This window comes from Pseudorca crassidens, chromosome 16 (assembly GCF_039906515.1).
Source record: "Pseudorca crassidens isolate mPseCra1 chromosome 16, mPseCra1.hap1, whole genome shotgun sequence".
In the NCBI taxonomy this organism is placed as follows: domain Eukaryota; kingdom Metazoa; phylum Chordata; class Mammalia; order Artiodactyla; family Delphinidae; genus Pseudorca; species Pseudorca crassidens.
In genome coordinates this window covers 84,809,494-84,822,064 of record NC_090311.1, presented here as the reverse complement: position 1 = coordinate 84,822,064, position 12,571 = coordinate 84,809,494, and the positions used below count along the sequence as shown (strand labels likewise).

General features: G+C 69.8%; 6 pseudogenes; all 6 read right to left on the bottom strand.

Annotated features, from left to right (window-relative positions):
• Positions 1-480: 480 nt before the first annotated feature.
• On the bottom strand, positions 481-616 carry LOC137209577 (5S ribosomal RNA; annotated as a pseudogene).
• A 4,183-nt stretch (positions 617-4,799) lies between these two features.
• Positions 4,800-4,935, bottom strand: LOC137209576 (5S ribosomal RNA; annotated as a pseudogene).
• A 3,064-nt stretch (positions 4,936-7,999) lies between these two features.
• LOC137209744 (5S ribosomal RNA) lies at positions 8,000-8,135 on the bottom strand (annotated as a pseudogene).
• A 1,974-nt stretch (positions 8,136-10,109) lies between these two features.
• Positions 10,110-10,245, bottom strand: LOC137209743 (5S ribosomal RNA; annotated as a pseudogene).
• Positions 10,246-11,190: 945 nt separating this feature from the next.
• On the bottom strand, positions 11,191-11,326 carry LOC137209573 (5S ribosomal RNA; annotated as a pseudogene).
• Positions 11,327-12,262: 936 nt separating this feature from the next.
• On the bottom strand, positions 12,263-12,398 carry LOC137209742 (5S ribosomal RNA; annotated as a pseudogene).
• Between the last annotated feature and the right edge of the window lie 173 nt (positions 12,399-12,571).

Sequence of the window (12,571 nt, the reverse complement as noted above, 5' to 3'; positions counted from 1 at the left end):
GACCCCGCCCCAGGGGCCGGCAGTCCCGCGGAAGTAGCCTGGGCCCTCTATCCCTCTCCTGCACCTGGCCGCGGCGAAACGGTGGAGGGCGGGATTTTTTTCGATGGAGCTGTGGAGAGACACCTCGTGGCAGACAGGTGGCGGCGCCGGGGCTGGGCTCCAGTGGGGGCCGCCAGGTGCAGGTCGAGGGGCTCGCGGGCCGCATGGACGGCACCCAGGTCCGCGGCCATGTCTGCTTCGAGTCAGGGGACCAACGGAGCGTCTGGTGTGCCGCTGCCTTCCAGGGATGACTTCTGGCCGCCTGGCCGCTCAGGCAGGCGGGGAGCGCCCCATCAGACGCTTGCTGTGGTGGGAGGGTCCTGAGGAGGTGGGGCCTGCAGCGGTACCCGGCGGGGGCGGAGACGGCCGCCGCCACCACCGCCGCCACCGCCGCCACCGCCACGGTCGACAAAAGGAGAAGGTGTGTAGCGGGAGGCAAAAAGCCTACAGCACCTGGCGTTCCCAGGAGCTCTCCCGTCCGGGAGGTCTCCCATCCAACTACTAACCAGGCCCAACCCTGCTTAGCTTCCGAGATCGAGTCGAGATCGGGCCCGTCTAGGGTGGTTTGGCCGTAGACACGGGGGGGGGTCGCGGGCTTCCACTTGAGGCGCAGCTTAGCAGGCGCTTGGGACTTACCGCCGGCCCAGTGGCCCGCCCGCCCCGGCAGGGCACCGCCGCCCGCCTAGGCAGGGGAACGGAGGTCTCGGGGACCAGGCGGTGGCAGAGGAGTTGGCGACCACCCAGCCCAGGGCGGGAGGGACCCAGGAAACGTTTCGGCGCTTGGCCTCCCACCGCAGAGTCCGCAGGTCGCTCACAGGGATGTGGCCCCGGAGGCTTCAGGGCCTGGGGCCTGCGGTCCCTTGGGCATCTCACCTGCCTGCCCTCGCTGCGCTAGGCGCAGCCCTGTCGCAGAGCGGACCGACCTTCCTGCCCGACAGCAGCTGGTCCGAAGCCAGTGGGAGCCACCGTTGAGTTGGCAAAGCCCCTTAGACCCAGCAACGCCACCCTTGCCCCCACACCACCGTCCGAGCTCTGTACCCTGGCCCAGGTGACCGGCAGGCCCGCGGAAGCGTCCTGGGCCCTCTATCCCTCTCCGGCACACGGCCGCGGCGAAACGGTGGAGGGGGTCTTTTTCCGGATGGAGCTGTGGAGAGTCACCCCGGAAGACAGGTGGCGGCGCCGGGGCTGGGCTCCAGTGGCTGTGGCCAGGTGCAGCTCGCGGGCCGAACGGACGGCACCCGGGTCCGCGGCCATGTCTGGGTGACGTCAGGCCGCCACCCGGAGCAGCTGGTGTGCCGCTGCCTTCCAGGGACGCCTTCTGGCCGCCTGGCCGGTCAGGCAGGTGGGGAGTGCCCCATCAGACGCTTGCTGTGGTGGGAGGGTCCTGAGGAGGTGGGGCCTGCAGCGGTACCCGGCAGGGGCGGAGACGGCCGCCGCCACCACCGCCGCCACCGTCGCCGCCACCGCGGGCGACAATAGGAGAAAGCGGAGCGGGAGGCAAAAAGCCTACAGCACCCGGTATTCCCAGGAGCTCTCCCATCCAGGAGGTCTCCCATCCAGGAGGTCTCCCACCCAAGTTCGAAACAGGCCCGACCCCGCTTAGCTTCCGAGATCCAGACTTGATCGGGCCCGTCTAGGCTGCTTTGGTAGTAGGTGTTCGTGGGTCGCGGGCTGCCTCTTGAGGCGCAGCTTAGCAGGCCCTTGGGCCTTACCGCCAGCCTAGCGGCCCGCCCGCCCTGGCAGGGCCCCGCCGGCCACCTAGGCAGAGGAACGGAGGTCTCGGTGATCGGGTGGTGGCGGAGGTGTTGGCGACCACCCAGCCCAGGGCGGGCGGACCCAACAAACGTTTCGGCGCTTGGCCTCCCACCCCAGATCCCGCAGGTCGCTCACAAGGATGTGGCCCCGGAGGCTTCAGGGCCCGGGGCCTGCGGTCCCTTGTGCATCCCACCTGACCGCCCACGCTGCGCTAAGCGCAGCCCAGCCGCAGACTGGTCCGGCCCTCCTGCCCGACAGCAGCTGGCCCGAAGCCAGTGGGAGCCACCATTGAGTTGGCAAAGCCCCTTACACCCAGCAACGCCACCCTTGCCCCCACACCACCGTCCGACCTCAGGATCCCGCCCCAGGTGGCCGGCAGTCCCGCGGAAGCGGCCTGCGCCCTCTATCCCTCTCCGGCACCCGGCCGCGGTGAAACGGTGGAGGGGGGGCTTTTTCCGGATGGAGCTGTGGAGAGACACCCCCTAGCAGACAGGTGGCGGCGCGGGGGCTGGGGTCTAGTGGGGGCCGCCAGGTGCAGGTCGAGGGGCTCGTGGGCTGAATGGATGGCACCCGGGTCCGCGGCCATGTCTGCATAACGTCATGGGACCAACGGAGCGTCTGGGGTGCCCCTGCCTTCCAGGGACGCCTTCTGGCCGCCTGGCCGCTCAGGCAGGCGGGGAGCGCCCCATCAGACGCTTGCTGTGGTGGGAGGGTCCTGAGGAGGTGGGGCCTGCAGCGGTACCCGGCGGGGGCAGAGACGGCCGCCGCCACCACCGCCACCACAGCCGCCGCCACCGCCACGACCGCCGCGGTCGACAAAAGGAGAAGGTGTGTAGCGGGAGGCAAAAAGCCTACAGCACCTGGCGTTCCCAGGAGCTCTCCCGTCCGGGAGGTCTCCCATCCAACTACTAACCAGGCCCAACCCTGCTTAGCTTCCGAGATCGAGTCGAGATCGTGCCCGTCTAGGGTGGTTTGGTCGTAGGCACTGGGGGGGTCGCGGGCTGTCTCTTGAGGCGCAGTTTATCAGGCGTTTGGGCCTTACCGCCGGCCCATTGGCCCGCCCGCCCCCGCAGGGCCCCACCACCCGCCTAGGCGGGGGAACGGATGTTTCGGCGACCGGGGTGTGGCAGAGGAGTTGGCGACCTCCCAGCCCAGGGCGGGTGGGACACAGAAAGCTTTTCGGCGCTTCGTGCCCTGCCCCAGATCCCACAGGCCGCTCACAGGGACGTAGCCCCGGAGGCTTCAGGGCCCGGGGTCGGCGGTCCCTCGGGCATCCCACCTGCCCGCCCACGCTGTGGTAGGCGTAGCCCAGAGGCAGACTGGTCCGACCCTCTTGTCCGACAGCAGCTGGCCTGAAGCCACTGGCAGCCACCATTGAGTTGGCACGGCCCCTTAGACACAGCAAGGCCACCCTTGCCCCGACGCCACCGTCTGAGCTCACGACCCCGCCCCAGGTGGCCGGCCGGCCCGGGGAAGCGGCCTGGGCCCTCGATCCTGCTCCCGGCCATGGCCGCGGCAAAGCGGCGGAGGGGGTGCTTTTTCCAGATGGAGCTGTGGAGAGACACCCCGGAAGACAGGTGGCGGTGCCGGGGCTGGAATCCAGTGGCTGCGGCCAGGTGCTGCTCGCGGGGCGCGCGGGCCGAACGGAGCGCACCCGGGTCCGCGGCCATGTCTGGGTGACGTCAGGCCGCCCCCTGGAGCGGCTGGTGTGTCGCTGCCTTCCAAGGACGCCTTCTGGCCGCCTGGCCGGTCAGGCAGGTGGGGAATGCCCCATCAGACGCTTGCTGTGGTGGGAGGGGCCTGAGGAGGTGGGGCCTGCAGCGGTACCTGGTACCCGGCGGGGGCGGAGACGGCCGCCGCCGCCGCCACCGCGGGCGACAAAAGGAGAAAGCGGAGCGGAAGGCAAAAATCCTACAGCACCCGGTATTCCCAGGAGCTCTCCCATCCAGGAGGTCTCCCATCCAGGACGTCTCCCACCCAAGTTCGAAACAGGCCCGACCCTGCTTAGCTTCCGAGATCCAGACTTGATCGGGCCCGTCTAGGCTGGTTTGACAGTAGGTGTCGGTGGGTCGCGGGCTGCCTCTTGAGGCGCAGCTTACCAGGATCTTGGGACTTACCGCCAGCCCAGCGGCCCACCCGCCCAGGCAGGGCCCCGCCGCCCGCCTAGGCAGAGCAATGGAGGTCTTGGGGACCAGGTGGTGTCGGAGGTTTTGGCGACCAATCAGCCCAGGGCGAGAGGGACCCAGGAAACTTTTCGGCGCTTGGCCTCCCACCCCAGATCACGCAGGTCGCTCACAGGGATGTGGCCCCGGAGGCTTCAGGGCCCGGGGCCTGCGGTCCCTTGTGCATTCCACGTGACCGCCCACGCTGCGCTAGCCGCAGACCAGCCGCAGACCGGGCCGGCCCTCCTGCCCGACAGCAGCTGGACCGAAGCCAGTGGGAGCCACCATTGAGTTGGCAAAGCCCCTTAGACCCAGCAACGCCACCCTTGCCCCCACACCAACGTCCGACCTCAGGACCCCGCCCCAGGGGCCGGCAGTCCCGCGGAAGTAGCCTGGGCCCTCTATCCCTCTCCTGCACCTGGCCGCGGCGAAACGGTGGAGGGCGGGATTTTTTTCGATGGAGCTGTGGAGAGACACCTCGTGGCAGACAGGTGGCGGCGCCGGGGCTGGGCTCCAGTGGGGGCCGCCAGGTGCAGGTCGAGGGGCTCGCGGGCCGCATGGACGGCACCCAGGTCCGCGGCCATGTCTGCTTCGAGTCAGGGGACCAACGGAGCGTCTGGTGTGCCGCTGCCTTCCAGGGACGACTTCTGGCCGCCTGGCCGCTCAGGCAGGCGGGGAGCGCCCCATCAGACGCTTGCTGTGGTGGGAGGGTCCTGAGGAGGTGGGGCCTGCAGCGGTACCCGGCGGGGGCGGAGACGGCCGCCGCCACCACCGCCGCCACCGCCGCCACCGCCACGACCGCCACGGTCGACAAAAGGAGAAGGTGTGTAGCGGGAGGCAAAAAGCCTACAGCACCTGGCGTTCCCAGGAGCTCTCCCGTCCGGGAGGTCTCCCATCCAACTACTAACCAGGCCCAACCCTGCTTAGCTTCCGAGATCGAGTCGAGATCGGGCCCGTCTAGGGTGGTTTGGCCGTAGACACTGGGGGGGTCGCGGGCTTCCACTTGAGGCGCAGCTTAGCAGGCGCTTGGGACTTACCGCCGGCCCAGTGGCCCGCCCGCCCCGGCAGGGCCCCGCCGCCCGCCTAGGCAGGGGAACGGAGGTCTCGGGGACCAGGCGGTGGCAGAGGAGTTGGCGACCACCCAGCCCAGGGCGGGAGGGACCCAGGAAACGTTTCGGCGCTTGGCCTCCCACCGCAGAGTCCGCAGGTCGCTCACAGGGATGTGGCCCCGGAGGCTTCAGGGCCCGGGGCCTGCGGTCCCTTGTGCATCCCACCTGACCGCCCACGCTGCGCTAGGCGCAGCCCAGCCGCAGACCGGGCCGGCCCTCCTGCCCGACAGCAGCTGGCCCGAAGCCAGTGGGAGCCACCATTGAGTTGGCAAAGCCCCTTAGACCCAGCAACGCCACCCTTGCCCCCACACCACCGTCCGAGCTCTGTACCCCGGCCCAGGGGGCCGGCAGGCCCGGGGAAGCGTCCTGGGCCCTCGATCCTGCTCCCGCCCACGGCCGAGGAGAAGCGGCGGAGGGGGTGCTTTTTCCGGATGGAGCTGTGGAGAGACACCCTGGAAGACAGGTGGTGGAGCCGGGCCTGGGCTCCTGTGGCTGCGGCCAGGTGTAGCTCGCGGGGCTCACGGACCGAACGGACGGCACCCGGGTCCGCGGCCATGTCTGGGTGACGTCAGGCCGCCCCTGGAGCGTCTGGTGTGCCGCTGCCTTCCAGGGACGCCTTCTGGCCGCCTGGCCAGTCAGGCAGGTGGGGAGTGCCCGATCAGACGCTTGCTGTGGTGGGAGGGGCCAGAGGAGGTGGGGCCTGCAGTGGTACCTGGTACCCAGCAGGCGTGGAGACGGCCGCCGCCACTGACACCGCGGGCGACAAAAGGAGAAAGCGGAGCGGGAGGCAAAAAGCGTACAGCACCCGGCATTCCCAGGAGCTCTCCCATCCAGGAGGTCTCCCATCCAAGTTCTAACCAGGCCCGACCCTGCTTAGCTTCCGAGATCCAGACTTGATTGGGCCCGTCTAGGCTGCTTTGGCAGTAGGTGTCAGTGGGTCGCGGGCTGCCTCTTGAGGCGCAGCTTAGCAGGCCCTTGCGCCTTACCGCAAGCCCAGCGGCCCGCCCGCCCTGGCAGGGCCCCGCCGCCCGTCTAGGCAGAGGAACGGAGGTCTCGGGGACCGGTTGCTGGCGCGAGGTGTTGGCGACCACCCAGCCCAGGACGGGCGGGACCCAGGAAACGTTTCGTCGCTTGGCCTCCCACCCCAGATCCCGCAGGTCGCTCACAAGGATGTGGCCCCGGAGGCTTCAGGGCCCGGGGCCTGCGGTCCTTTGGGCATCTCACCTGCCTGCCCTCGCTGCGCTAGGCGCAGTCCTGTCGCAGACCGGGCCGGCCTTCCTGCCTGACAGCAGCTGGCCTGAAGCCAGTGGGAGCCACCGTTGAGTTGGCAAAGCCCCTTAGACCCAGCAACGCCACCCTTGCCCCCACACCACCGTCCGAGCTCTGTACCCCGGCCCAGGTGGCCGGCAGGCCTGCGGAAGCGGCCTGGGCCCTCTATCCCTCTCCGGCACATGGCCGCGGCGAAACGGTGGAGGGGGGCTTTTTCCGGATGGAGCTGTGGAGAGACACCCCGGAAGACAGGTGGCGGCGCCGGGGCTGGGCTCCAGTGGCTGCGGCCAGCTGCAGCTCGTGGGGCTCGGGGGCCGAACGGACGGCACCCGGGTCCGCGGCCACGTCAGGGTGACGTCAGGCCGCCACCCGGAGCAGCTGGTGTGCCGCTGCCTTCCAGGGACGCCTTCTGGCCGCCTGGCCGGTCAGGCAGGTGGGGAGTGCCCCATCAGACGCTTGCTGTGGTGGCAGGGGCCTGAGGAGGTGGGGCCTGCAGCGGTACCTGACAGGGGCGGAGACGGCTGCCTCCACCACCGCCGCCACCATCGCCGCCACCGCGGGCGACAAAAGGAGAAAGCGGAGCGAGAGGCAAAAAGCCTACAGCACCCGGTATTCCCAGGAGCTCTCCCAGCCAGGACGTCTCCCATCCAAGTTCGAAACAGGCCCGACCCTGCTTAGCTTCCGAGATCCAGACTTGATCGGGCCCGTCTAGGCTGCTTTGGTAGTAGGTGTCGGTGGGTCGCGGGCTGCCTCTTGACGCGCAGCTTAGCAGGCCCTTGGGCCTTACCGCCAGCCTATCGGCCCGCCCACCCTGGCAGCGCCCCGCCGGCCACCTAGGCAGAGGAACGGAGGTCTCGGTGATCGGGTGGTGGCGGAGGTGTTGGCGACCACCCAGCCCAGGGCGGGCGGGACCCAGCAAACGTTTCGGCGCTTGGCCTCCCACCCCAGATCCCGCAGGTCGCTCACAAGGATGTGGCCCCGGAGGCTTCAGGGTCCGGGGACTGCGGTCCCTTGGGCATCCCACCTGCCCGCCCACGCTGCGCTAGACGCTGCCCTGTCGCAGACCGGGCCAGCCTTCCTGCCCGATAGCAGCTGGCCCGAAGCCAGTGGGAGCCACCTTTGCGTTAGCAAAGCCCCTTACCCAGCAACGCCCCCCTTGCCCCCACACCACTGTCCGAGCTCAGGACCCCGCCCCAGGTGGCCGGCAGGCCCGCGGAAGCGGCCTGGGCCCTCTATCCCTCTCCGGCACACGGCCGCGGCGAAACGGTGGAGGGGGGGCTTTTTCCGGATGGAGCTGTGGAGAGACACCCACCGGCAGACAGGTGGCGGCGCCGGGGCTGGGCTCCAGTGGGGACCGCCAGGTGCAGGTCGAGGGGCTCGCGGGCCGCATGGACGGCACCCGGGTCCGCGGCCATTTCTGCTTCGAGTCAGGGGACGAACGGAGCATATGGTGTGCCGCTGCCTTCCAGGGACGACTTCTGGCCGCCTGGCCGCTCAGGCAGGCGGGGAGCGCCCCATCAGACGCTTGCTGTGGTGGGAGGGTCCTGAGGAGGTGGGGCCTGCAGCGGTACCCGGCGGGGGCGGAGACGGCCGCCGCCACCACCGCCGCCACCGCCACGACCGCCGCGGTCGACAAAATGAGAAGGTGTGTAGCGGGAGGCAAAAGGCCTACAGCACCTGGCGTTCCAGGGAGCTCTCCCGTCCGGGAAGTCTGCCATCCAACTACTAACCAGGCCCAACCCTGCTTAGCTTCCGAGATCGAGTCGAGATCGGGCCCGTCTAGGGTGGTTTGGCCGTAGACACTGGGGTGGTCGCGGGCTGCCTCTTGAGGTGCAGTTTAGCAGGCCCTTGGGCCTTACCGCCGGCCCAGCGGCCCGCCCGCCCTGGCAGGGCCCCGCCACCCGCCTAGGCGGGGGAACGGAGGTTTCGGCGACCGGGGGGTGGCGGAGGAGTTGGCGACCTCCCAGCGCAGGGCGGGTGGGACACAGCAAGCTTTTCGGCGCTTCGTGCCCCGCCCCAGATCCCACAGGCCGCTCACAGGGACGTAGCCCCGGAGGCTTCAGGGCCCGGGGTCGGCGGTGCCTCGGGCATCCCACCTGCGCGCCCACGCTGTGGTAGGCGTAGCTCAGAGGCAGACTGGTCCGACCCTCCTGTCCTACAGCAGCTGGCCCGAAGCCACTGGGAGCCATCATTGAGTTGGCACGGCCCCTTAGACACAGCAAGGCCACCCTTGCCCCGACGCCACCGTCCGAGCTCAGGACCTCGTCCCAGGTGGCCGGCAGGTCCGGGGAAGTGGCCTGGGCCCTCGATCCTGCTCCTGCCCACGGCTGCGGCGAAGGGGCAGAAGGGGTGCTTTTTCCGGATGGAGCTGTGGAGAGACACCCCGGAAGACAGGTGGCGGTGCCGGGGCTGGACTCCAGTGGCTGCGGCCAGGTGCAGCTCGCGGGGCTCGCGGGCCGAACGGATGGCACCCGGTTCCGCGGCCATGTCTGGGTGACGTCAGGCCGCCCCCTGGAGCGGCTGGTGTGTCGCTGCCTTCCAGGGACGCCTTCTGGCCGCCTGGCCGGTCTGGCAGGTGGGGAGTGCCCCATCAGACGCTTGCTGTGGTGGGAGGGGCCTGAGGAGGTGGGGCCTGCAGCGGTACCTGGTACCCGGCGGGGGCGGAGACGGCCGCCGCCGCCGCCACCGCGGGCGACAAAAGGAGAAAGCGGAGCGGAAGGCAAAAATCCTACAGCACCCGGTATTCCCAGGAGCTCTCCCATCCAGGAGGTCTCCCATCCAAGTTCGAACCAGTCCCGACCCTGCTTAGCTTCCGAGATCCAGACTTGATCGGGCCCGTCTAGGCTGGTTTGACAGTAGGTGTCAGTGGGTCGCAGGCTGCCTCTTGAGGCGCAGCTTAGCAGGCCCATGGGACTTACCGCCAGCCCAGCGGCCCGCCCGCCTAGGCAGAGGAACGGAGGTCTCAGGGACCAGGTGGTGTCGGAGGTTTTGGCGACCACCCAGCCCAGGGCGGGAGGGACCCAGGAAACGTTTCGGCGCTTGGCCTCCCACCCCGGATCCCGCAGGTCGCTCACAGGGATGTGGCCCCGGAGGCTTCAGGGCCCGGGGCCTGCGGTCCTTTGGGCATCCCACCTGACTGCCCACGCTGCGCTAGGCGCAGCCCTGTCGCAGACCGGGCCGGCCTTCCTGCCCGACAGCAGCTGGCCTGAAGGAAGTGGGAGCCACCGTTGAGTTGGCAAAGCCCCTTAGACCCAGCAACGCCACCCTTGCCTCCACACCACCGTCCGAGCTCAGGACACCGGCCCAGGTGGACGGCAGGCCCGCGGAAGCGGCCTGCGCCCTCTATCCCTCTCCGGCACCAGGCCACGGCGAAACGGTGGAGGGGGGGCTTTTTCCGGATGGAGCTGTGGAGAGACACCCCCCGGCAGACAGGTGGCGGCGCCGGGGCTGGGCTCCAGTGGGGGCCGCCAGGTGCAGGTCGAGGGGCTCGCGGGCCGCATGGACGGCACCCAGGTCTGCGGCCATGTCTGCTTCGAGTCAGGGGACCAACGGAGCGTCTGGTGTGCCGCTGCCTTCCAGGGACGACTTCTGGCCGCCTGGCCGCTCAGGCAGGCGGGGAGCGCCCCATCAGACGCTTGCTGTGGTGGGAGGGTCCTGAGGAGGTGGGGCCTGCAGCGGTACCCGGCGGGGGCGGAGACGGCCGCCGCCACCACCGCCGCCACCGCCACGACCGCCGCGGGCGACAAAATGAGAAGGTGTGTAGCGGGAGGCAAAAGGCCTACAGCACCTGGCGTTCCAGGGAGCTCTCCCGTCCGGGAAGTCTGCCATCCAACTACTAACCAGGCCCAACCCTGCTTAGCTTCCGAGATCGAGTCGAGATCGGGCCCGTCTAGGGTGGTTTGGCCGTAGACACTGGGGTGGTCGCGGGCTGCCTCTTGAGGTGCAGTTTAGCAGGCCCTTGGGCCTTACCGCCGGCCCAGCGGCCCGCCCGCCCTGGCAGGGCCCCGCCGCCCGCCTAGGCGGGGGAACGGAGGTTTCGGCGACCGGGGGGTGGCGGAGGAGTTGGCAACCTCCCAGCGCAGGGCGGGTGGGACACAGCAAGCTTTTCGGCGCTTCGTGCCCCGCCCCAGATCCCACAGGCCGCTCACAGGGACGTAGCCCCGGAGGCTTCAGGGCCCGGGGTCGGCGGTGCCTCGGGCATCCCACCTGCGCGCCCACGCTGTGGTAGGCGTAGCTCAGAGGCAGACTGGTCCGACCCTCCTGTCCTACAGCAGCTGGCCCGAAGCCACTGGGAGCCACCATTGAGTTGGCACGGCCCCTTAGACACAGCAAGGCCACCCTTGCCCCGACGCCACCGTCCGAGCTCAGGACCTCGTCCCAGGTGGCCGGCAGGTCCGGGGAAGTGGCCTGGGCCCTCGATCCTGCTCCTGCCCACGGCTGCGGCGAAGGGGCAGAAGGGGTGCTTTTTCCGGATGGAGCTGTGGAGAGACACCCCGGAAGACAGGTGGCGGTGCCGGGGCTGGACTCCAGTGGCTGCGGCCAGGTGCAGCTCGCGGGGCTCGCGGGCCGAACGGACGGCACCCGGGTCCGCGGCCATGTCTGCTTCGAGTCAGGGGACCAACGGAGCGTCTGGTGTGCCGCTGCCTTCCAGGGACGACTTCTGGCCGCCTGGCCGCTCAGGCAGGCGGGGAGCGCCCCATCAGACGCTTGCTGTGGTGGGAGGGTCCTGAGGAGGTGGGGCCTGCAGCGGTACCCGGCGTGGGCGGAGACGGCCGCCGCCACCACCGCCGCCACCGCCGCCACCGCCACGACCGCCACGGTTGACAAAAGGAGAAGGTGTGTAGCGGGAGGCAAAAAGCCTACAGCACCTGGCGTTCCCAGGAGCTCTCCCGTCCGGGAGGTCTCCCATCCAACTACTAACCAGGCCCAACCCTGCTTAGCTTCCGAGATCGAGTCGAGATCGGGCCCGTCTAGGGTGGTTTGGCCGTAGACACTGGGGGGGTCGCGGGCTTCCACTTGAGGCGCAGCTTAGCAGGCGCTTGGGACTTACCGCCGGCCCAGTGGCCCGCCCGCCGTGGCAGGGCCCCGCCGCCCGCCTAGGCAGGGGAACGGAGGTCTCGGGGACCAGGCGGTGGCAGAGGAGTTGGCGACCACCCAGCCCAGGGCGGGAGGGACCCAGGAAACGTTTCGGCGCTTGGCTTCCCACCGCAGAGTCCGCAGGTCGCTCACAGGGATGTGGCCCCGGAGGCTTCAGGGCCCGGGGCCTGCGGTCCCTTGTGCATCCCACCTGACCGCCCACGCTGCGCTAGGCGCAGCCCAGCCGCAGACCGGGCCGGCCCTCCTGCCCGACAGCAGCTGGCCCGAAGCCAGTGGGAGCCACCATTGAGTTGGCAAAGCCCCTTAGACCCAGCAACGCCACCCTTGCCCCCACACCACCGTCCGAGCTCTGTACCCCGGCCCAGGGGGCCGGCAGGCCCGGGGAAGCGGCCTGGGCCCTCGATCCTGCTCCCGCCCACGGCCGAGGCGAAGCGGCGGAGGGGGTGCTTTTTCCGGATGGAGCTGTGGAGAGACACCCTGGAAGACAGGTGGTGGAGCCGGGCCTGGGCTCCTGTGGCTGCGGCCAGGTGTAGCTCGCGGGGCTCACGGACCGAACGGACGGCACCCGGGTCCGCGGCCATTTCTGCTTCGAGTCAGGGGACGAACGGAGCATATGGTGTGCCGCTGCCTTCCAGGGACGCCTTCTGGCCGCCTGGCCGCTCAGGCAGGCGGGGAGCGCCCCATCAGACGCTTGCTGTGGTGGGAGGGTCCTGAGGAGGTGGGGCCTGCAGCGGTACCCGGCGGGGGCGGAGACGGCCGCCGCCACCACCGCCGCCACCGCCACGACCGCCGCGGTCGACAAAATGAGAAGGTGTGTAGCGGGAGGCAAAAGGCCTACAGCACCTGGCGTTCCAGGGAGCTCTCCCGTCCGGGAAGTCTGCCATCCAACTACTAACCAGGCCCAACCCTGCTTAGCTTCCGAGATCGAGTCGAGATCGGGCCCGTCTAGGGTGGTTTGGCCGTAGACACTGGGGTGGTCGCGGGCTGCCTCTTGAGGTGCAGTTTAGCAGGCCCTTGGGCCTTACCGCCGGCCCAGCGGCCCGCCCGCCCTGGCAGGGCCCCGCCGCCCGCCTAGGTGGGGGAACGGAGGATTCGGCGACCGGGGGGTGGCAGAGGAGTTGGCGATCTCCCAGCGCAGGG